Below are 23,225 nucleotides of genomic sequence, written 5' to 3' on the forward strand. Positions count from 1 at the left end.
TTGCCACTTTCCCCCATTTCTCCTCTTCAGTTCTGGGTTGCTTCCACCTCCCCCTCTTCTCTCCTCAGCTCAGCCCCAGGGCCTCCGTGATCTCGGAGGATCTGGTGCAGCTAATTTCCTTCTCCCACTGGGCGGCAGATGCCACACTTCCACCCTCATTCCACTTGTGATCAATCAATCCAAAAATATTTATTGAGTGCTTGCACGTGCCAAGCATAGAGGCAGAACTGGGGCTGGGGCAGACAATTTCAGTCCCAGGATGCCAGGGAGCTGACAAAATTAATGAAATGCCTGGGTTGGTGCAGGTTTTGATGTGATCCGGAAACTATCGTTTCTTAGTTCTGTGGGTTTATTCAAGGTGTTTACCTTCTCCAAGGCTGAGCTTTCTCATCCATGAAATGGGTATTATAAAGGTGCCTGCACCGGAAGGCGCTGGTGCAGATTAAACAAGATAATTTATAAGGGACATTTATTACAGAGCCGGCTAGCTGCACAGTACCAACCCCTGACACGTAGGAAGATCTTATCACCTCCTCGAATTAATGCCAAACTAACAAAGTTACAACACTGACCACCCTGACATCTGTAGAACACTTGACTGCTTTTGAACCTCATCTGTCATTGAAAGGCTGGTAATTCCCAGACCTACAGGGACCGTCTGCTCCAACGCCCCTACCACTTTCAACCCCACATCTCTGGCCAGCAACCGGATGAGAAAGGCATGGTTGTAGGACCAAGCAGCCAGCAAGGTGCTTGGAACTCCACCTGCTAATAGGAGGTCTGCCCAGCCCCAGGGCTGGGGTGGGTACCAGTCCTCTCAGCATCGGTGTGGCGCTTGGCAATGGCAGCATGTGCGGGAAGCCTGAACACACAATGGCGGCGGCAGGGCGCTTTGCCGAGTCATCACACAGGCTGCAATTTCATCTGGCGTTGATGTTTATTGAGGCTGGATGAAACTTCCTCCCCCAGCAGGGGAACTGAGGCTAAAGCTCGTGTCCCACATATGGTTACACCTCGGTTATGATTTTTATGAGAATCATGTCTTTCGGAGACAAGCTCTTGGGGAGAGATCACTCTTTTTTATTGTTTTGCCTGAAAATAGGAAATTCCCTTCCTGACGCTACACAAAGCAGTCTTCGGATCTCGCTTCAGAAACACACAGACGCTCTCGAGCCCCGTCTCCTCCAGCTTCCTCAATCTGGGACCGACTTGCAGAATTAATGTCACAAGGATTCCAGCTGCACAGGGCTATTCATGAGGAGGGTGATTTGCATGGTCGCCCTAACTTTTGAAAAGTGTTTTCTTCTCAAGTCTTGTTTCACTCTCAGGGAAAGTGGAGAAGCAAGGCCTGATATTGTGGTTGCTTCCCTCGTTCAGGAGTAAGAGGTGGTCCAGAGAAGTCAGTTCAGGTTCCTAGGGTCGTTGGAGAACAGCCTTACGGGAGCACTGCTCTCCTGATCGCCAGTCCCGTTTGTTGACTTGACCCCATCGCTTTACATCAGTAATGTTCCCTATCGGTTCTTCTCTCCATAGTCAGGGAGTAAGTCTCATCCAAGCTTTCCCTGTGACATTTCTGACGTTCCTGTCGATTCCATCGCTGCTGTCACCAGTTAAATCTGGTCCTAAACGCAGCCACTTCCTCGTGGATTTACTTCTTCCACATCCCTTGGTTCCAACATCTATCCATTGCTTACAACCACATTTTCCCTCCTAAAAGTAATCTTTGTGACTCTATCATCTACAAAATAAAATCAAATTCTTTACTCGGACACAAGTGGTCCGTACCTACTTGCCTCAAGACTGGATGAGCCCTGCTTGCCCTGTAAGCCTTTCAGACCACGCCGGCCAGCTGTGACCTCTCCTTCCTCAAGTTGCCTACCTCTCAGCTGCCACAGGGCAAGGTCAGCCCCATGTTCCTCAAGCAGGATTTTGTTTTTTCACTTCCCCCACAGAACCCTAGGGAACTTGACTGCGCTTCTTTCTTCAGGCTCCAAACGTATGGTGTGATCCTCTGTACATAATAGACAAGGGCATTTGTGCCCTTGCTGAGCTACGGAGAATTCTAGAGTCCTCGAAGAAGAAGGGATACCAAAAAAAAAAAAAAGGAAACAACCAAGAATGTCAGTGTGGACCCCCCAGATAGCCACAGCAATGGGGACTAAGAAGGGTTCTGCAGTGGATGGAAATAATCTTGTGGACTGAGTTTTCTTGTCTTTGTTTCGTTTTGGGGTTTTTTTGTTGGGTTTTTTTTCTCTTTTTGGCTTGGAAAATGGATTTTATTTAATTCAGTAGTGTCTAAGTTTTTTTTTCTTTAATTGGGATATGGTTGTTTTTGCAGTGTTGTGTTAGTTTCTACTGTACAGTGAAGTGGAGTTCTCTGTGCTATACAGCAGGTTCTCATTAGCTATCTGTTTTATACCTATTAGTGTATATATGTCAATCCCAATCTCCCAATTCATCCCACCCCCACCCCCCAACCCCACTTTCCCCCTTTGGTGTCCATACATTTGTTCTCTACATCTGTGTCTCTATTTCTGCCTTGCAAACTGGTTCATCTGCACCATTTTCTAGATTCCACACATATGCGTTAATATACGATCTTTGTTTTTCTCTTTCTGACTTAACTTCACTCTCTATGACTTTGTGAGCTGAGTTTTTGAAGTAAGTAAAGAAAAGGCCGTGAAGCACTCTGAAACTGGAGGACGAGAGGCAAGGTTCCCCTGGGGTCCCTTGGAGGGGCATTTTTCAAAGGCATTCAGTGTGGCTACCAGCTTCAGAAGAGAAAGTTGGGAGTCTGTGTCTAAACTCGTTTTTAACGAGAATTTGTATTTCCTGTAGCCAGTTACTCTCAAAGACCTTGCTGAGCCCTATGACACGTGCCTGCAGTGAGCTCAGTCACAAGCCCAGTGAAAGAGACAGAGCAGCAGACAGCTGTCTGCTGCTCCTCGTGGTTAGTCTGGGTTCCCCGTTCCTGGGAAGAACAGCACAAAGGTGCTGTGCCCTCCTCAGGGCATCACTCCGGAGGCCACGGTGTCTCTGCATCAGCGAGGCTGATACCCTCCATCACTGGTACCCACACCCACCATCCTCTCCCAATCCAGCCTTTCATACTCAGGGCTGGATCCCAGACCTTCCCTTTGAATAGTCCTGGCTGGGTATCTACTGTTTGCTGTCTGGCTCAGACATGTGTCTCCTGAAATTTTTGAGCAAAGCCTTGTACTCTGGTTTGCATCATCACATAACTAGAATTTGCCCGGAACCCATCCTTGCTAAAAGCTTTCTCAACCAGACAACTGGTCGTGGCTGTGTCCAATATGACCTCCTGTTCAGTGAGGTCACATGAATGTCACCTATGGCCTTTGAGTGACAACCTAGTGGGCTGTGCAGCTCAATTTCACCTTCAACTAGACCTGATCCATTTTGGAAAAATGAACATTCACACCAGGCAGAAGATACTGGCCAGAGGCTGGTCTGGAGATCCCCGAGTAAATCGTGGTAATTACTACCTAACGTCTGCAGGCTGGTTACTGTGCGGCAGGCGTTTTGTGAGCACGCTCTGTCTGAATCCTCACCACCATGTGAGCTAGGCGTGATTCTCATTTTACAAATGAAGATGCATATCCCCTCTCTTTCTCCCAAATTTGCTAACAAATGCCCACACTCAACATTCCTACGCTACACCACCCCTTTCACAAAGATTTTGTTCTGGCACAGAAGACAGTCTACAAAGCACTACTTTAAACAGTGGGCTATATGTATACATACAGCTGACTCACTTCGTTGTACAGCAGAAACTCACACAACATCGTAAAGCAATTATACTCCAATTAAAAAAAAAGAGTGAGGAATTTGGAGTTTGAGACTCTCTCTGCTGTCCAGAATCCAAATATTCCCAAAGAATGAAGCAGGTAATACGACTTTCACCCCTGACTCAGACATTAATTTCAGGACTGACTTAGGAAGCCCACGAGTACATCTGCTGAAAGGCAAGGGCAGCATCACTAAGTCGTGTCCCGAATGTCCAGTGCATTCTAGCTCCAGACACAGCATCGTGGCAAACCCAAAGTCGCATAAGACATCCTCCCTGCTCTCAAGAAGCTTAAAACGCAGACATGGAAGCAAAATTCACACGTGAGATGGTTACCACATGCTAACAGAAGTCACTGTGAGCTTAGAATTCATGGAGTATGTGAAGAAGGGCTCACGCTGGAGATAGAACTAGAGGGATTTGAAGGATGGAAGATTCGGATGAGCAGGGGGAGAAGGACGATGACATTTCCCTACAGGATGAATGGCCAGGGAGATTGCTGAGCGCGGTGGCATAAGCCGGGCTGCTGGAAAGACGGTGTGAAATAGCCCTGGGCGATCACACAGGAGAGGGGTTCTGGACTTTCCTTGCCTTTCACCTTGAAGCCTCTGTCCAGCCAAGGACTACTGGGTCCCTTCTTAGTTTGCGGGTTATTTCTATGTGATTTATCATCACACTGATGAGATATCAGGTGCACTGATGAGATCACCAGGACATCCTGTGACAGCACCAGCTTTAAAGATGGCAGGGAAGTCTCCTCCCTGCCGGAGTCCTCGGCTTTGCTCTGTGATTTTATCACTTTCGTCCTCTTCTCCTCATTTTGTGTCTCATGCCCTCTGACTCCCCTTCCACTCACTGACTCTGTCCTTCCATCGTAAGGAAGCATGGAGTCTAAGTGACTCCTCTGCACAGAGCACACCCTTCACCTCCCTGGTAAAGCATTTCCTGGCTCTTCCACCATGATGATCTTGGCCATCTCTGACTCCCGGGCACTTGACATTCAGAACCTCCCTCCTTAGCCCTTAGTCACAGCAGGAGCTGCCACAGTAGGGCCACCCACATGCCAGGCACTGTGCAGAGAGGACCGGGTGATGAGACAGGAAAGGGGTCAGGGGCATCACACACTTGGAGGTGTTCGTACCTTGTCCAGACTCCTTTCTGACCTGCTGCTTTGTGCTTGGAAGTATCAAAAACTAAGAGAAGGCCAGGTGCTCCCACTGTTTCATTTCTAGACTGACGGCAGAGGCATCTGCCTTCTGGAAGGTGGGTCCAATGTGAAAGTCCCTCCCTGACTGAACATGCAGCAGGGCTGGGCCTCCTGCCTCCAGCTCCCCGAGTCAGTTTCCATGCAGCAACCACCCTCCAGGCGGAGCCCAGGCCTCTCCCGGGAAGCCGGCTTGCCTTCCGGAATCAGGCCTTCACATAGGAGCATCTCCTCAGAGGAACTGAGAAAAGCAAAGCAGTGTTGCCACTTAGCCCCTGAGGGCTCTCGGGGCACAAGGGCTTCCCCAAGTCAGACGGAACCCAGAGTTCTTTCCTCGGGTGGCAAAGGCCTTCTCTCTTGGGTGGTCTTTTCTTTCAATGCTCCTTGCCTGTCCCTATTTCACTGGGTCTCTTCTCCCCTGATGACCTGATCTCTGGGTGACCTGTGGTCTTGAAGACAAGAAGTGCTTCTTTTTATTACCGTTGAGTTACTCTCTGGGGCAGGTCTAACCAGAGGGCCCAGCATACGCAGAATTCAGGAAAACAGGATGTTTTTAAACTGGAGGGACCCTCGCAGTCACCTCATCCAAGCCCCAACTCATAGATAAGAAGCCCACATCCAGTCTGCTGGAACCCAGGCTCTTAGTGACGAAGCTGAGGGAAGGTGTTTCCTCATTTCCCCATTTTCCCCATATTAGCCTCGATTCAGAAACCAGGCAAGGAAGTGTATTCACACTGGGTGTTACGCGAGACTAAACAGAGGACTGGCGAAGGTCTGAGAGGGTCTGTGTGATACAGCATATGAATTTGGCGGCCAGTAAAGTAGACGTCTCACCCTCCGTCACCTGAGTGTTTCCGGGATCACTTATTTTCACCAGGTGTGAGCAAGTGAGCCCGGGAGATGACTACCCTGTCTGCCCAAAAATCCCGAGATCCCTGTTCACTGGCGTGGTCCCTCGGGGGAATGCACAGTCTCTTTCCAGGAGATACGGAGTGGCACGTGGATTGCAGGCAGAGGGGCGACGATGAGCTGCACACACACACACACACACACACACACACACACACACACCGAGAGAAGGGGGCGGAGTCAACCGCAGTTGTCCTGTTCCGCACGTGGCGCTGCGGGAGGGCTGAGCTGTGTTTCGCAGACGCCTAAGCATCTCTAATTCACCTGCCTCCGCTCTCATGACTAGCCCGGAAAGGCACGACGGCGCCGCGGGGTTGCCTTACAGTCCTCCAGCAGAGGTGTTCATCAGTAGCAGCCAGGGTGCAAATACCGCGGGTGGAAATCACCCCCTCAAAGATCATAATCGGGCTACACAAAACCCCCAGCCGAAAACCAAGCAGGATCCCCGGGTGAGTGAGCGGCAGACGGATAATTAAACGTGAAGACCTTAGGCCTTAGGATCACGCGTGCCCTAGAAGGATGTCTGAGTTCTCGGATGTGGGAACAGGCTGTTTCCAGGTGGCAAAACAGGGAGCAGGTAGCCCGTGGGAGCGGGGACAGCAAGGAGGGGAACTCGGTAAACGGGGATCTCCCCCAGGCCCACGTGGGAAGGTCCCAATTCTCACCGCTGGAAACAACCTCAGGGTTTTTCCATTTCAGCTTTCAATTTAAAAAATTGAGTGCGATGTTGGCTTTTTGGGGAACATTGGTTATTTTCTAAGTACTAACAAGCCACTAATTTAGAAGTTCGTATTGTATTTCCCAATAATGTTTCTTTTAATCCTGTTTGATTATCGTGGCCACCATGCTAATTAATGTGCATTTATAATGCAGGCGTGGGTGTGGGTGTTTATGCTGTTGCCCTTGAGAATTTACAGTAAAACCAGAAACATAAGATACTCTGATATTCCTGAAGAGTTCATCATTTCCTCATGAATGAATTTTGGTTATTGAAAACCCCTCTTCCTATATATAAATGGAAGAAATGATATTGTCCCATAGACTAGAAGTCAGGAGAAATTATAAACTTCTTTCCCCATGCTAAATCACCTCGCATTCCTTTAGATTTATTCTATACTAAAGATTCCCAAGGTCATTTGACTTCAAAACAGAATTTTAAAGGGCATAAAAGAGTGGAGAAAGTCTCAGAAACATCCTTATGGTTTTTGAAACAAGTTCTGTATTTTCATCACAGCTCATCTTAAAAAGAAATAGGAGACATGTAGGCGGGATAAGAAGCTAGGAACTTAGTTGGGGGAGAGATGAGTTAGGACTAGAAAAATACAACATAGTAATTTCCAAGAAGCAGTGTCCACAGGAAAGAACAAAGAACTCCACATGCCCCAGAGAGAGAGTGAAAGTGTTTATTAGAAGCATCCCTAAATAGGGCAAGACTGAGATACAGCAAGACACACGTGAAAGCAGGACAGGTCAGAAAACAAGATGCAGAAGTAAGTGATTGACACGTGGCGATTATAACATGAAAATAATATTCACAGAGAAAGACAAAAGCAGAGAAAGAGATCTAGAAAAGATGAAGAATCTTTGTGGGTTGTAAAGGAAATTCCCATGGGTTAATAATTCTGAGACTACTTTGCTTTGGGTTCTAGGTTCGAACAAATAAGTACCTTGCAGATAATGAGAACTGCGTTTCACTGCCAGAGAAAGAATTTACAAATAAGGAGAGGGAAAAGGCTGGAAAAAGTTCTCTGGTGCTGGACTGGGGTTGGAGGTATCAGTATGAACTCATGTTTTTCTTTTAATATGTGCACTGAAAATAGACAAAAGTGTAAATAGAGATGTGTGTGTGCATTTGTTATGTGAATACGTATGTTCTTACTACATCAACTGAGGACGGCTGGAAGCAGAGCTGACAGCCCAGCAAAGAGCACAATTTTCATCCATGATTTGGTTTCTAAGTACCATTCTCAAAAGCAAACAAACAAACAAACAAAAATGGAACTATGGACCAAAAAAAAAATGTTGCCTGCATTCCAGTAAACAACAAATTATGCCTGCCATTACGTCCACAGCCACTGCAGCCTGCCCCCACCCCCGGGAGGAATTCAAGATGGAGGAAAACAGGATACTGGCCCTAGATATTTAAGATGCATATCAAAGGAATAATTTCAATAACCCCAGACTCTTGCAGCTTCCCATACATAGAAAAGCACTAAAACCATTAACTTGAGATGTCTGTTTTGTGTGAGTATCAGCAATCTTTTGATCTTTGACTAGTTTTTTGTTGTTTTTTTTTCAGCAAAAACACCCATATAAAAAAAAAAAAAAAAAAAAAAAAAAAAAACACCCATATATCTTGGCTCTTCTCTCACCTCTTTGGAGCAATTCCTCAGAGCAATCTAAGAGGCTACCTCCCCAGCTATATAATCCTCAGCAATGTCCCCCAAAACATAATTCTCAACTTTTAGGTTGTGCTTTTGTTTTTTTCAGTTGATAGAACCAAGGCTCCTTAGTAAAGTGGTTGATTTCAGGATTGCAACAAAGAAAATACCAAATAAGCCTAGGGCATCTGTGGAGCTAGAAAATAAGAAAGTGCTGAACAAAAAAAGCACACATATTGAATAGGAACAGAAACCAACCTGAAAGGTCTCCCAATGGGCAAAGTTAGAACAAATCAAGACATAGATAAAATAAATAACAATAGTACTAGATTATAACTCAGAATAAAATAAATATCCATGAGTCTATACTGATAAGAATATATAAGTGAATAAATAAATCAGTGGAAGAAGTGGCAGTTCTTCCTCACAGGAGAATCCCAATTAATAAATGTAGAAAGAAAGGGAGAAATAAAAAATCATCATTACCATAGGCAAGATATTCTTAGGCATAAATCACAACAATATTTTCTTAGATCAGTCTCCTAAGGCAAAAGAAATGAAAGCAAAAATAAAGAAATGGGGCCTCATCAAACTTAAAACCTTTTGCACAGCAAAGGAAACTATCAAAAAGATGAAAAAACCTACAGAATGGGAGAAAATACTTACAAACGATGTGACCGACAAGGGATTAATATCCAAAATATACAAACAGCTCATACAACTGAATTAAAAAAAAAAAAAAAAAAGCCTAACAAGCGACCTAATCAAAAAAATGGGCAGAAGACCTAAAGAGACATTTCTCCAAAGAAGACATACAGATGGCCAACAGGCACATGAAAAAAATGCTCAACATCGCTAACTATTAGAGAAATGCAAATCAAAACCCCAATGAGGTGTCACCTCACACCAATCAGAATGGCCATCATCAAAAAGTCTACAAAAATAAATGCTGGAGAGGGTGTGGAGAAAAGGGAACCCTCCTACACTGTTGGTGGGAATGTAAGTTGGTGCAGCCATTATGGAGAACAGTATGGAGGTTCCTTAAAAACCTAAAAATAGAGCTACCATATGATCCTGAAATCCCAATCCTGGGCATATATCCAGAGAAAACCCTTATTTGAAAAGATACATGTACCCCAATGTTCATAGCAACACTATTTACAATAGCTAAGACATGGAAGTAACCCAAGTACCCATCAACAGATGATTGGCTTAAGAAAATGTGAGAGAGATATATATATAGTATATATATATATATATACAGTATATATATACACACAGCAAGGATTTACTTTATAGCACAGGGAACTATATTCAATAGCTTGTAATCACCTATAGTGAAAAATAATCTGAAATATATACTCGTATATAATATATACATAACTTAATCACTTTGCTATACACCTGAAACTAATATAATATTGTAAATCAACTATACTTCAATAAAATAAATTTTTTTTTTAAATGTGCTTTCCCTTTTGTTCAGATAGCACAGTTGTTCCCCTTACTACCCAGCAGGAATAGAAACTTCCCCTGTGATTCAGGAAAGAGGTAGTGTTGTGGCTTAGACCAGAGAAAGAAAGAAAATTAATTTAAACTTGCTCCCCCCAGGGCAGGGGGTCTCACTACCAGTTGCTCTCACTCATGCTATTCCTTCTAACAGCACTCTCACGCACTATTTAGAATCATCCAGAAGATGATATAAAACGCAGTGCAAGACTGTCTCCTCATGGCTGGTTTTTCAGCCTGTATCTCACCTGTGGTTCTTCCTCCTGCCTCTTCCACACTGACGAGTCGAGGTTATCACGTAGCAAATACGACCACCTTACATCTGTGGGAGAACCACTCAACATATTTGTTTTAATTATCTATTACTGCATAACAAATATAGACTTAAAGCAATAAACACTCATTATCTCACAGTTTAGCAGGGATCTGTGGCGCAAGGGCCATCACGGAGCTGCTGTCAGATGTCAGTGGAGCTGCATCATTCAAAGGCTGGACAGAGGCTGGAAGATCCTCTTCCCAGGTGGTCCACCCATATCCCTGGCAACATGGTGCTGGCTGTGGGTGGAAGGCCCCCGTTCCTCACTGTGTGGACCTCTCCACGGGACCCCTTAAGTGCCACCATCCAATATTGTGGCTGCCTTTCCCAGATCAATGCTCCGTGAGAGAGCAAAGAAGACGCCACGGTGCCTTTTATGATCCAAGCTTGGCAATCACATCCCATCCTTTCTACCACACCCCCCTGGTTACACGGGCTGTCTTTATTCAACACAGGGAGAAGGAATAGATCCTAAGAGATGAGAATCAATGGGATCATTTTGGAAGCTAGCTACCCCAATTTTTCAGAAAAGGAAATAATGATAAAGCTAGATTTCCGTGACTTGTAAGATGCCCACACTCTCTTCTTCATGCTGACTTCTTCTAAACACTTTATTATCAAAGCACAGTAAGCTAGTCACACGAGGACACTTGATTCTCTCACCTACAATGCCATGATCATTTTTCTCCAACCCCAATCCTTCTCTTTTGCCTATTCAGATATTATAATCCGTTGATTGAGAGTGGATCTTAATTGGCAGGTGGGGAGAGGCAAGAGATGGCAGTGTGCGTAAAGAATTTGAATCATTGATAAGTAGATTTCTCTAAGCTCCAAACGTCCTCTAATACTCAGAGTGATGGGACCACCCCATCAGACTTTCTGAGAGACAAAAGCATTTGTATGTGACTCACACCAAGCAGACTTCAGCTTTGCAGACAAGTTGAAGGCGGGCCACAAGTTTGATTTGGTGACTCACTCGGATTCTGCTGCTGAGTTCACTCAACTGTTGAACAAAAGTGGAAGAGATCAGTGATTGTTGAATTGGACTGAGGACCTCATTCTTTTGGGTCAAAATCAGATTTCCAAGCCCTATCCATGAATATTATGATTTAGTGGGGATGGTGAGGTCCCAGAATCTATATTTTATGTAAGCTACTTCAGAGGGTTTAGGAATCAATGAACTAGCTCAGATGTTCTTGATGGGAGATGATAGACCCTCCTACTTTGGGGAAAGAAAAATAGTGAGTTTCTTTTTCCTTGAAAAGGGTTTCCACATTATTGACAATGGACTAAATGATCTAGCAGATGGTCTTCCAGATAAAAATATCCAAAATTTTATGCTTCTAGGTAGGAAAAAAAATGTGTATGGTGGTGCAAAATCGTATTGCAGTAGATCTGGTCTAATCTTACCTATAACTTTATATTTGTTGTCTCTTTCCTTTAAGGCAGTAGGTCTTGAACTCCAATGTCAAAAAGAATCACCCAGCCTAGATTCATCCTCCTAGACCAGGGTTTCCAAACTTTCCTTGATGGTAAGAACCACCTGATGGTGTTTGTTAAGTGCAAGACATAGGAATTAGATCTCTTCCCTGATGCTACTTTGGAATATCTAGGTCATTTTGTAAACAAGTGTTCCAGGCAAGTTTGGGGGTCTGTTCTTAGGACCTGTAGGTGAAGAAATCTAGAGATAATATATCCCCATCTTGTCCTTGTGCACTTAAGGTAACAGAGGCCACCCACCACGCTAAGGTTACCCAGCTGGCTGACCTCCACTTGAACTGCATATTGTCTTAAAAGTTTTTTGAATACTGGGTCTTTAGAAGCAGTATGGGCTTGACAGCTTTGGTTTGTCTCAGTGGAGACAGATTGAAGCAGTAAGATAATGCAAGTCAGGAAGAGAAAACTAATTAGCAAATTCATTTTATGCTCTGTCAAAATTAAAAAAAAGAAGAGGACAAAGGAAAGCCAATAGAGGGTCTAAAAAAATTGTTATTTAACCCTATGAACCAGATAGCTCCTGGAGTCCAAGAACTGACAGTTCCAGTGGTAATTAGGGAAGACAAATAAGCTATTCAAATTATAAATAGGAAACATGTTTTCTAACCACTGGCTACTTTCTCCATGTTATTTCAAGGGTGATGACCAATTCCAGCAATAATCACCAGAATACCTAATTTGGAGGCGATCCCAAATGAACTGTAAATTCTTGTTTATTATGACAATAGAAACAGGCACTCACTAGGTGGCTACGTGGAGACCATAAAACAGAACAAGAGGATACTGATAAGTGTTCTGATGATCAATCAGGAAATTAGCCTCCTTGATTCTGGACCACTCTAGGGGCTTCATGTGGAGAGGATGCTAAAACTTGAGCCGCCGCCCAGCCCTGGATGGGTACCAGTCTCCTGGGCTCTGCATTAGTACTGACATTCAACAGCCTGATGGAAGGATTCCTGATGGATATTTCTAATCCTGAGGCTTCCTCTGCAGACCAAGGAGGGCCCTATAAGCCTAGAAAACAGTCCAGGCTGGGGACAGAGCAGACTAGCAGACTGCCTTGTCGTCTCATCCTTGGTTTCTGCTGGAGGCCCTGCGGAGCTCAGGTCTGCTGCACTTCCCGAACTCCAGCAGAAGCTTTAGCCTCTTAGAAGGGAAGAGCCCACTCCTCTTCGCGCTTTCCTGCCTCCTTACCATCCCTGACTTATGCGTCCCTGTGGAAGAAAGAGGGGTAATGTAATTTGTCGGCACTTGACATTACTGGACAAACCTTAAAAATAGGTGATGACCTAGAGGAGTGGGATAGGAAGGGCGGGAGGGAGGCTCAAAAGGAGGAGATATGGGGATATATGTATACATATAGCTGATTCGCTTCGTTGTACAGCAGAAACTAGCACAACACTGTAAAGCAATTATACTCCAATAAAGATGTATTTTAAAAAATAGGTGACGTCGTTGTTATAAGTTGGTGCTTCTGTGCAGAACACGCCCTTACACATAGACCTTTTCTGTTCCATTGTCTCAGGCAAGCAGTTGCCCTCCGTGGACTCTCTCCATGGGGTAAGGGAGGAGGAATGCCCTGCTTTGACTACCTTCTCCCCTATTTTCTCTCTTTTCTGCCTGCCTTCAAAAGAGATAGAGAGTTCCAATTTCTCCAAATAGCGGATTGAGAAAACGGCCTTGGAATCCACTATGGTTCTCTATTACCAATTATTGCAAGCCTACCTTTGGGTAATTACAGGATTCTTTCTCAGTAATTTTATTTGCACCTAATTTATAAAATCTGGGTATATCCTCCAAGGCTCCAAGCCCTGAAGGGCAGAGAGAGCAAGACATAACCTGAGTCCTTAATAAATAGCATCCAAGGGTTGTGGACTCTGTAGACAACCCCCATTGGTGTGAATCTTGATTTTGCTTCTTACTGGTTGTGTGACCTTGAACACAGTTATCTTCCCTGGCCTGGGTTTCCTCATCTGCACAATAAAAGAAATAATGGTCGCTAACTCAAAAGATTATTGTGACGATTAAATGAGTTAATACCTATAAGTAAAGCTGAAGTTTAAAGTGCCTGGAACACAGTAAAGAATAGTTCATTTTTTATTACTGTTTTATTATTATTATTATTAACATGGCAATAAGAAATTATCAAAAAGCAATGTGCATGTTGACAGTGCACCTCTAGGATTTTAAAGGCATAATAGACACATGGGATTTGGTTGACATTCAACTCAATGTTAATCAACAAGCGGAAAGGCTAATCTGTCCTTGGATGGTCTCAGTAGAAGTGTCTCATTCAGACTGAAGAGGAATCATCCTCTCTTCCTCTCGTCAGGTAGCAGTGCGTCTGAGGCAGCGCCTCTGTGATGCCACAAAATTACGGAGCATTGGCAAATGGGGCATGGTCCCATGAAAAAGGACAGGAATCTGAGTCCTAAACACTGGGAAACAAGGGGAATAAAGGGTTGAGAAACCTGGAAGCTTTTCACCTTGAGAAGAGAGCAGATCAACAGCATATGGTTCAGAGTCACAGCCACCGTGAACTAGAGGAAAGACCATTAAACTGCCGCCTCCTGAGTTCCACTTGTGTCTCTTGCACTGACATGCTGTGTGACCTTGGGTCATTTACTTCATCCAGCTGATTTTCCTTTTTTCTCATCAATATAATGACTCTCAATTCCTTCCAGCTTTAACATTCCAGGATGCTGAAGGTAACATTGGCTTTGGATCCCCAATCCTCCCATTTACTGGCCCCCTCTTTTTTTCCCCGCTCCAGAGCTCTGGCTGCTAAAATATAAATACAAACAGCTAAGCCAAATGGGAAATGTGATCGTAGCTCCACTGATGGCAAAGTAGTTTGGAGAAAAAAAACTTGGCACTGATATTGAAGCAAGGGTTATAATAACTTCTTTGCCCCCTGAATTGAAGCCAAGGGCACAGACCAGAATTGGTCTTTCTACTGACCTATCCACAGGCTGACAGGCCTGAAAACTGGGCGAGTCCAATAGCCCAATAAGAAAAAGGAGGCGCATTTGTAACCTCCCTCTCTTAACAGGCTGTGTGCGTTCTCACAAGAAGAAAGACAATCTCCTTCCGTTCCTTGGAACATTACGATCTCTTACTTTTCTGAGTCGTTTTGCTGGGAAAAGTGTGATGATGTAATGGTATTCTGACTTTTATTTCTGAGATTCAGCACCACACTTGCCAAGGCCTCCATCATTGCCTTATTAACTTCTTGACGATTTCTTGTACTCGGTGGTATCACTGTAATCAGGTCCAGTGCATTAATTACGCAAACTTTATTCGTGGGTGCAGTGTAACTTGAAGAGTAATTGGAAGAAATAACCTATTCTAGAAAAGCCCTCTAGGAAGAATCTAAGAACAACCTAGTAAGTTATTAAACCTTTACATAGATATGCTCTCCTGTTCTGTCTTCTTTATAGGAGCGCTTCCTCACTATTTAAAATTCTTCAGCCCAGGTAAATTTGTCACAGTGCAGTGAAAGAAATTCAAATCTTGGAATGAAAAATGAAGACATTGATTGTCTTCTCATGTTAGGTATTTTAATACAAGTTCTCCATCAATCCTTCCAACGATCTCGTGATGTCAATAGCATTTGCCACATTTACAAATAACAGAGCTGAAGCTCTCCCATGGCCGGTGAATCAAAGAGCTGCATGTGAACGTGGATCTTTCTGATTCTAAAACTCATATTCTCTTTTACCACCATTTCCCTGATTGCATCAATACGTATTTCACCACTCTCGGCATAGCTGTGAAAGAAAAGTTGCAACTCAGGATAAAAGTGTGTATGATGCATCAGAATATCTCAAAACACGTGCACAAGTGCTGCTTTGAAAGCACATCTAAAATGCAGGGCTCCTGTGCATGCCCCTCACAGGCTGTGTCATCAGAGGCACCCAATCTGTTTTCCAATCTTAAGTCCTTTGCACTGTGCCTGGCACCTTACAGATCCTCCAAAAAGAGTTCGAAGGGTACAGTTGTTGGACTGCCTTGATCCTAGCAAATGTCACTGTGAGCTTCTCATTCTGCCACTGTTTTCTCCCATGACAAACCGAAATAAATCTACCTGCTAAAGGGAAAATGGACAAAGTGCTTCTGTTGAAATACAAATGAGTGTCTGCAATATATTGCATGGCGGGATTATCCCATCAATTCAGAAAACTTAGAGAGCTGTTACAGTCCTAGAGATGGGAGAAGTCACGAGCCAGGCTGACACGGCTTGGCCTCATCCATGCACGGATCGTGAGTTCTTCCGATGAAGCCCTACATCTATCCAAGCAAGAACTGAAGCGGTCTTTACGACCTTCTCTGTTTCAGTTCTGTGCACAGGCCCCTGATTCTCTGTATAGTAAGTGGTAAGACATTCTGGGCTGGAGGGAAAATTAAAGAGAAAGTGACAGTGAGTTCCTTTCAAATGCTGCAGACACAGAACCTCCACTGCCGTCTCCATCGCTGATCAGGCTTTAGTGTCATTTCCCAAAAGAGTGGGTTTCATCCCTGCCCTTCCCTGCCCCCAGTACTTAGTGGCACCCCTTTCCCTTCATAATGTAATCAAGTCATCCAACCGCAAATCACCCTCGAACTCCCTTTTGTTCCATTTGCCCAGCGACACAAAGATTCCAAAATTGCCAGGTATTAGTCTCAGGCTCCAAGTAAAAAGAAGCATTACTTTGTCTTTCATTGAAACATTTCTTAACATTCTGAAACCTCTAATTCAGCCGAGTTCATAGTTAGTGGAGCAGGAAATAAAAACTAGCTGCAAACGGGTCTTCAGATGTAAGTATGTGAGGCCTCACCTTAATGTTTTGACTCCCAGACCAAAGAATGGTGACTATGATAGAAAAATCACTACATATTTGTCACCGTTTTACTGTATTAGAGTTTGTGTGTCATTCTGAAGGACAGTACCTCAGATTTATAAGGTAAAATTTCCTTGGCATCATGCCTAGGTCTTTTTCTTAATTTAATTTTTATTTTATATTGGAGTATAGTTGATTTACAATGTTGTGTTAGTTTTAGATGTACAGCAAAGTACATTCAGTTATAAATATACGCATATCCATTCTTTTTCAGATTCTTTTCCCATATACATTATTACAGAATATTGAGGAGATTTCCCTGTGCTATACGGTAGGCCCTTTTTGATTATCTAGTTTATATACAGTAGCGTGTATCTGTTAATCCAAAACGAATTTATCCCTCTCCTCCTCTCTTTCCCCTTTGGTAACCATAAGTTTGTTTTCTAAGTCTGTAAGTCTATTTTTGTTTTGTAAATAAGTACATTTATATCATTTTTTAGATTCTACATTTGTGATATCATATGATATTTATCTTTGTCTGGCTTACTTCACTTAATATGATAATCTCTAGGTCCATTGATGTAGCTGCAAATGGTATTATTTCATTCCTTTTTATGGCTGAGTAATATTCCATTGTATATATGTACCACATCTTCTTTATACATTCGTCTGTCGATGGACACTTAGTTTGCTTCCATGTCTTGGCTATTGTACTAGTACTGCTGTGAACATAGGGGTGCATGTATCTTTTCAGATTAGAGTTTTCTCCAGATATATGCCCAGGGGTGGGATTGCTGGATCATATGGTAGTTCTAGTTTTAGTTTTTTAAGGAACCTCCATACCGTTTTCCATAGTGGCTGCACCAATTTACATTCCCACCAACAGTGTAGGAGGGTTGCCTTCTCTCCACACCCGCTCCAGCATTTTTTATTCATAGCCATTTTGTTGATGGCCATTCTGACCAAAGTGAGGTGTTCATTTATTCCACATATTTCTTCAGGCAGAGCCATATCGGGTGTGGCACTCCATCCCCAGACAGTAACACGTTTATTGAGTGGCTCAGCTCCCTGTATTTTTTAGAAAATATGTGGTCCTTTGCAGCCAGTATTTCTCGGTGGTGAAGGTTTTCCATGTAAGTTACCCTACGGTATTCCCAGACACAGATGAACACTCACGCTGCACATGCAAACCTTGAACTCCCTTCTGTGATTCCACTGGCGAGCCAATGCCTGCATCACTAAGACCAGACTTCTCAGGTGGCCCTCATTAATATGTGGCAGACAGACCGAAAGACAATGAATCATCAACTCCATTCCTTCGTTCATCCCAAAGAACAAAAGCCACTTCCCGCCCCCTTGTTTCTGACAATCAGCCTCTCAGCAAATATTTAGCAGGAACACAGTACATGTTCAAAACTCTGTGTTGTGCTTGCAGACTGGATGACAAAACCAGCAGTAAGAAAATGATACTCCCTGTTTTGTTGACCCAACAATTTAAAGGCGGAGAGTAACAAGAATGCGCTATTATGGAAGGTTTCATAGAGGAAGTAGGATTAGAATTGAATGTGCAGAAGTTGTAGATTTGGGGTTAGATGTTCAAAAAGACAGAAGCTTTCCAAAACCTCAGCCTTCCCTCATGCAGCACCGCCCCCAGGCCAGTCAAGTGGAAGAGAGAAAGCAGAAAGCAACCTTGGAGATCGTGAGCTCATGTTGGTTCACACTAGCGAGCACATTGGGTATTTTAATTTGGAGGAAACGTTGACTGGGCATTGGGCCCTCAGCTCGTCCTGTCTCTGGTGTATAATGTTCCTTGTCTTGTGCCAACCACACACTTTATTGCGCTGAAGCTACAGAGCTTAATGGATCCTGCTTGACCCTCACGTCATCCTTCATTTCTTCCATCCTAAGGTTCTTGAGCACCGTCCAAGAGATCCAAAGAGCACTACGTCGTGTTGGCAGGGTCAGTCCTGTCCCTTTCCCAATAACGAAACACATGCACATATACACATGCAAAAATTTTAAGACCATTATATCTACCAAATAAACCAAGAGCACAAAATTTATTTTAATTAGAAAGGTCCTCCTTGCCCCACATACATTCTATATTTGCAGATCTCAAACTCCTGCCCCCAGGCTTCTACCAGGAGGTCTACACAAAAGCTAGCGGAGGGCATTTTTAAAACTAAAGAATTTTAGGTCAAGCATGAAAAAAATGACCTTTCTTTAGTGGACATGAGGTGATATCCCAGAATCTGGATTTAGGCTGTGATGGCCTTTTGATGTGTCAGCCTTGGTTAGATGATAGTCCTTAGTTTCTCAGTCAAGTGTTTCTGTGAAGGTATTTTGTAGATGTGATTAATAGTTAAAATCACTGGATGCCCTGAGACCAACACTGAGCCACTGAGCCACACCGTTCCCTGGGGTGATCAGCCAGCTACCTGGTGGCAGGTTGACTGCGCTGGACCACTTCCGCCCTGGAAGGGTCCGTGCTCTGTCCTTACTAGCATAGACACCTAATCTGGATATAGACGTTCCTTCCTTACGTGTAGTGCTTCTGCCAAAACTATCATCCAGAATGCCTCACCCACTGTCATGGTACTCTGCAGAGCACTGCTTCTGGTCAAGGAAGTCACTTCACAGAAAACAAAGTGTGGCAACAGGCCCATGCTCATGGGATTCACTGGTCTTAGCGTGTTCCTCACCATCCTGAAGCCGCTGGCTGGACAGAATGATGGAATGGTGTTTTGAAGACTCAGTTACGACCCAAACAGATGGTAGTACCTTGCACGGTGGGCAAAGTTCTCCAGAAGACTATGTTCTGAATCGCTGTCCAATATGTGATGCTGTTTCTCCCAGAGCCAGGATTCACATGTCCTGGCACCAAGACGTGGAAATGGGAGTGGCTCTAATTATTAGCCACAGTGATCCACTAGCAAAACTGCTGCTTCTCATCCTTGTGACCTTAGGCTCTGCTCACCTAGAGGTCTCAGTTCCAAATTAAAGATTGCTTCCATCAGGGGGGAAAAAAAACAATGATTCCATTGAACTAAGTGTTGAGATTCCATCCAGCCACTTTGAGCTCCTCATCCCTCTGAATCAACAGACAAAGAAGGGGTTTGCTATACTGATGGGGTGAATGACCTTGACTACCAAAGGGAAGTTTGGTAGCTACTGCACAACAGAGGTAAAGAAGGGCACATCTGGAATGCAGAGTATCCCATTGTGCCTCTACGTACCATCACGTCCTTAAAGTCAATGGAAAACTACCACCATCCAATTCTGTGGAGACTGCTACTAGCCCAGATGCTTCTGGAATGCAGGTCTGGAATACTTCACCAAGCAAAGAAGCGCAAGCAGCTGAAGTGCTCACTGAAGGCAAAGGGTTGTGGAATGGGTAGTGAAAGAGTTGGTTATACATAGCAGCTACAGCCGTGGAACCAGTTGCAGATACAAGGACTGTAATAGTTATAAGAACTTCATTATGTTATGTGTGTATGTACGTTACCCAAATATTTTCTTTGCTTTCTTCTATTGTCCCCTTATCATCTCACATGAAATGTATTCATAGTAGTGAATGTTATAGCATAGTGTTTATGCTACAGGATATCAAGGAAGAAGAGTGGGCTTCACCCAAGGACTGACTCTGCATCTTCTTCTGGGGGAAGGGTTGGCCTGATTTTGTTGTACATGGAATAGTTGTATCATGTAAGGTCAAAGTATGACTTTGTTATTGTCTTTAGTTAGAAAAGACAATAGACAACAGATAAAAGTATCGTTTGGGACTTCCTAGGTGGCACAGTGGTTAAGAATCCACCTGCCAATGCAGGGGACACAGTTTGATCCCTGCCCCAGGAAGATCCCACATGCCAAGGAGCAGCTAAGCCCTTGAGCCACAACTACTGAGTCCATGTGTCACAACTACTGAAGCCCACGTGCCTGGAGCCCATGCACCACAACGAAGAGTAGCCCCAGCTCACTGCAACTACAGAAAGCCTGTGTGCAGCAACAAAGATCCAACACAGCCAATAAATAAATAAATTTATTTAAAAAAAGAAATTAAGTATGGCTTAAGGAGTTTTGTAAGGTGCCAGGTTCACAAAGGTGTGGACTAGACAGTGATGGTCTATTGGTGTTGGTTTAGCCACAGTCCTGTTACTCAATGAGACACCAGCCTAGGTGTTCCTGGGAAGGTATTTTGGTCACAACGGTTTTAGCTGTTATTTATAACTACCTTCTTTTACTGTAAGAACCTTTTCATTCCAGCATATTTTTCAAATGCCTTTGATATTCACTGTGGCAGTAGCACAGGTATGTCCTGAGTCATCATCCTCAAATGATGGGCGGGTAGACAGGAAGGAAAAATAAGTGTCTCAGAACCACAGGGACTGAGACCTAAAAACAATAAATACATCTCTACAATTTTGTTTGTTCTGTTTATCAGCAAATGTAGCTAAATGTGAGGGAAGCGCGCTGGCTTCTCTTCTCTCTCTGACCCTCTCTTGAGCCTGACAATTTCACCACAGGGGGTAGTTTGCCTTGACATTAACTGTCCTTCAGGAAACATTTTTGTGCAATTAATGACCTTTAATGCTTACTTTGTTGGCTACAAAACCAAATGACTGTCATTCGTAACACTTACTCTCATCAGTTCTGACATTTTCTAAGGCTTTGATGTCTGTAAATGCCTGGAGACACAATGGTATTCGATAGAGAAAGTTGACATAACAAAGCTACCGAGTCTGGGATTGTGGGAAAACTGACAGTTCTGAAGATAAGAGTTTGATCCAAGAGTAGAATTAACAGAGCCAGCAGAGAGCAAGGGAGGTTGAACAGAAAATGGGGGATGACGGTGAAGGATGATCAGTTGATTCTAATTGGAGGAGAGTCACCGACACAGGAAATCAGGCGACGACAGCAAGCCTTTGGAGAACGCAATAGTCACGTACACACGGGCTCCTGTGATGAAGAGGAAATGCAACGTTCAGGCTGCGGCTCTTCCCGCTCAAGAGACAGACGCACGTGCCAGCTGGTCAGCTCCACTACTCGTGCCTGAGAAAGTGAAGTGAGCGACTAGAGTTCCCCAGCACGTGCACCCACCCTCCCCTCCATGTGCATGACAGGTACCTAATTTACCTCCCCACCAAAATTAACTAGAAAACTGGACAAATGCGTATGAAAGAGTAATTTCCAGACACTGCCCACTGCCAGCCTGGGAGTATGGTGCCTGAAAGAAGGACAAGAATAAGATGAGCCTGATGATTATCCTGGATCACAGCCTGAAGCAGTTTGCAGCTTGCAGCACAGGAGGGGACACTAAAGAGACTCCTGACAGAGGTGGTGGTGACCCTAGGCGACAAATGTGATATCATTTCATAGAATCACGTGCCCCCCCCCCAAAATGAGTGTGTGTGAAAACCAGTTAAATCCAAGCCAAGTCTTCCATTTAGTTAATAGTATTGTTGTAATGTCTGTTTTCTGGTTTTGCTAAACCTGTCCTATAACATAATGTAAGATGCTGTCATCGGGGAAAGCTGGGGAAAGGGTATGTGGAACTCTCTGTATTAAATGTACAATTTCTGTGTGACTATAAAATTATTTCCAAATAAAAAAATGGTTTTTTTTAAATAAAAGCTGAAGGTGTTTTAGAAGAAACATTAAGTGAATTCATTGCCACCAAATATTTACTACAAGAAATCTCAAAGCAATTTCTTTGGGTGGAAAATAAATGATACCAGGTGGGAATTTTCACATACAAAAAGCAATGAGAGCATTGAAGATGGAAAATATGTGGTTAAACGTAAAATAATTTTTATAAAATCTCTTTAAAAGTTGATTGACTGCTGAAAACAAAAATAATAATCAAAGTGGGTTTGTATTAGTTATTGATACACAAATGATTGTGATAAACACCTGGAGTTGTGAGCTTGTGACTTAACCCAAGGACACAACCCAGTGACAGAGGGGCCAGGGTCTGAGTGCCAGGCCACTCAGCAAGGAGGGGGCTGTGACACATCAGAGCTGGACAGAGCAGGAGACACACACAGCACACTGTCAACATCCACACACGACATGCAGCAAACACACGCAACACACCCAGCAAACACACACACAAAGTGTCACGCGTCACAGTTAGGTAGTGCAGTCCAGCAAACAACCACAGAGCAGCGCGGTTCTGCAGGAGTGAGGGAGTCCCTGGTATCTGAGGACAGATGTACCCAGTCAGTCAGTCATCAGGATTCACTGAGCACCAGGAGGGGTGCAGGAATACACACAAGAAAATCAGCCACGGGCCCCACCCCCCAAGGTAGCTGGGTATCTCCAGGTTCTGCTCTACACAAGGAGGGGAAAGACTTGGGCCCTCCCCCAGGACCATCTAGCTGGGCAGTGTGCCTGGCGGGTGCAGCGTAGTAAACCCTGTGACACAGGGGGAGGACGCTGCTGCGGGCGGGCAAGGACAGAAGAGTGACACAGTGGCCGGGGGGGTGGGGAAGGGAGGCATCCAGGAAGAGATGTCCTCCCAGTCGTCCTCGCAGTCGGCTCTGGCTGCTACAACAAGCAGCACAGACAGACGGGCGGCTTAAACAATGTTTGTTTCCTCACCCTTCCGGAGGCTGAAAGTTCAAGACCAAGGTGCCAGCAGATCCCTGTCTTCCTGGTGTGTAAACAGCCTCCTCACCTGGCCTTTCCTGGTGCTGCATGTGGAGAGAGATAGAGAGAGGGAGGGAGGGGGAGAAAGAGAGAGGAGATTTCTCTCTTCCTCTCCTCATGAGGGCACTGACCC

Source organism: Hippopotamus amphibius, chromosome 4 (genome assembly GCF_030028045.1).
Source record: "Hippopotamus amphibius kiboko isolate mHipAmp2 chromosome 4, mHipAmp2.hap2, whole genome shotgun sequence".
Taxonomy (NCBI): Eukaryota; Metazoa; Chordata; class Mammalia; order Artiodactyla; family Hippopotamidae; genus Hippopotamus; species Hippopotamus amphibius.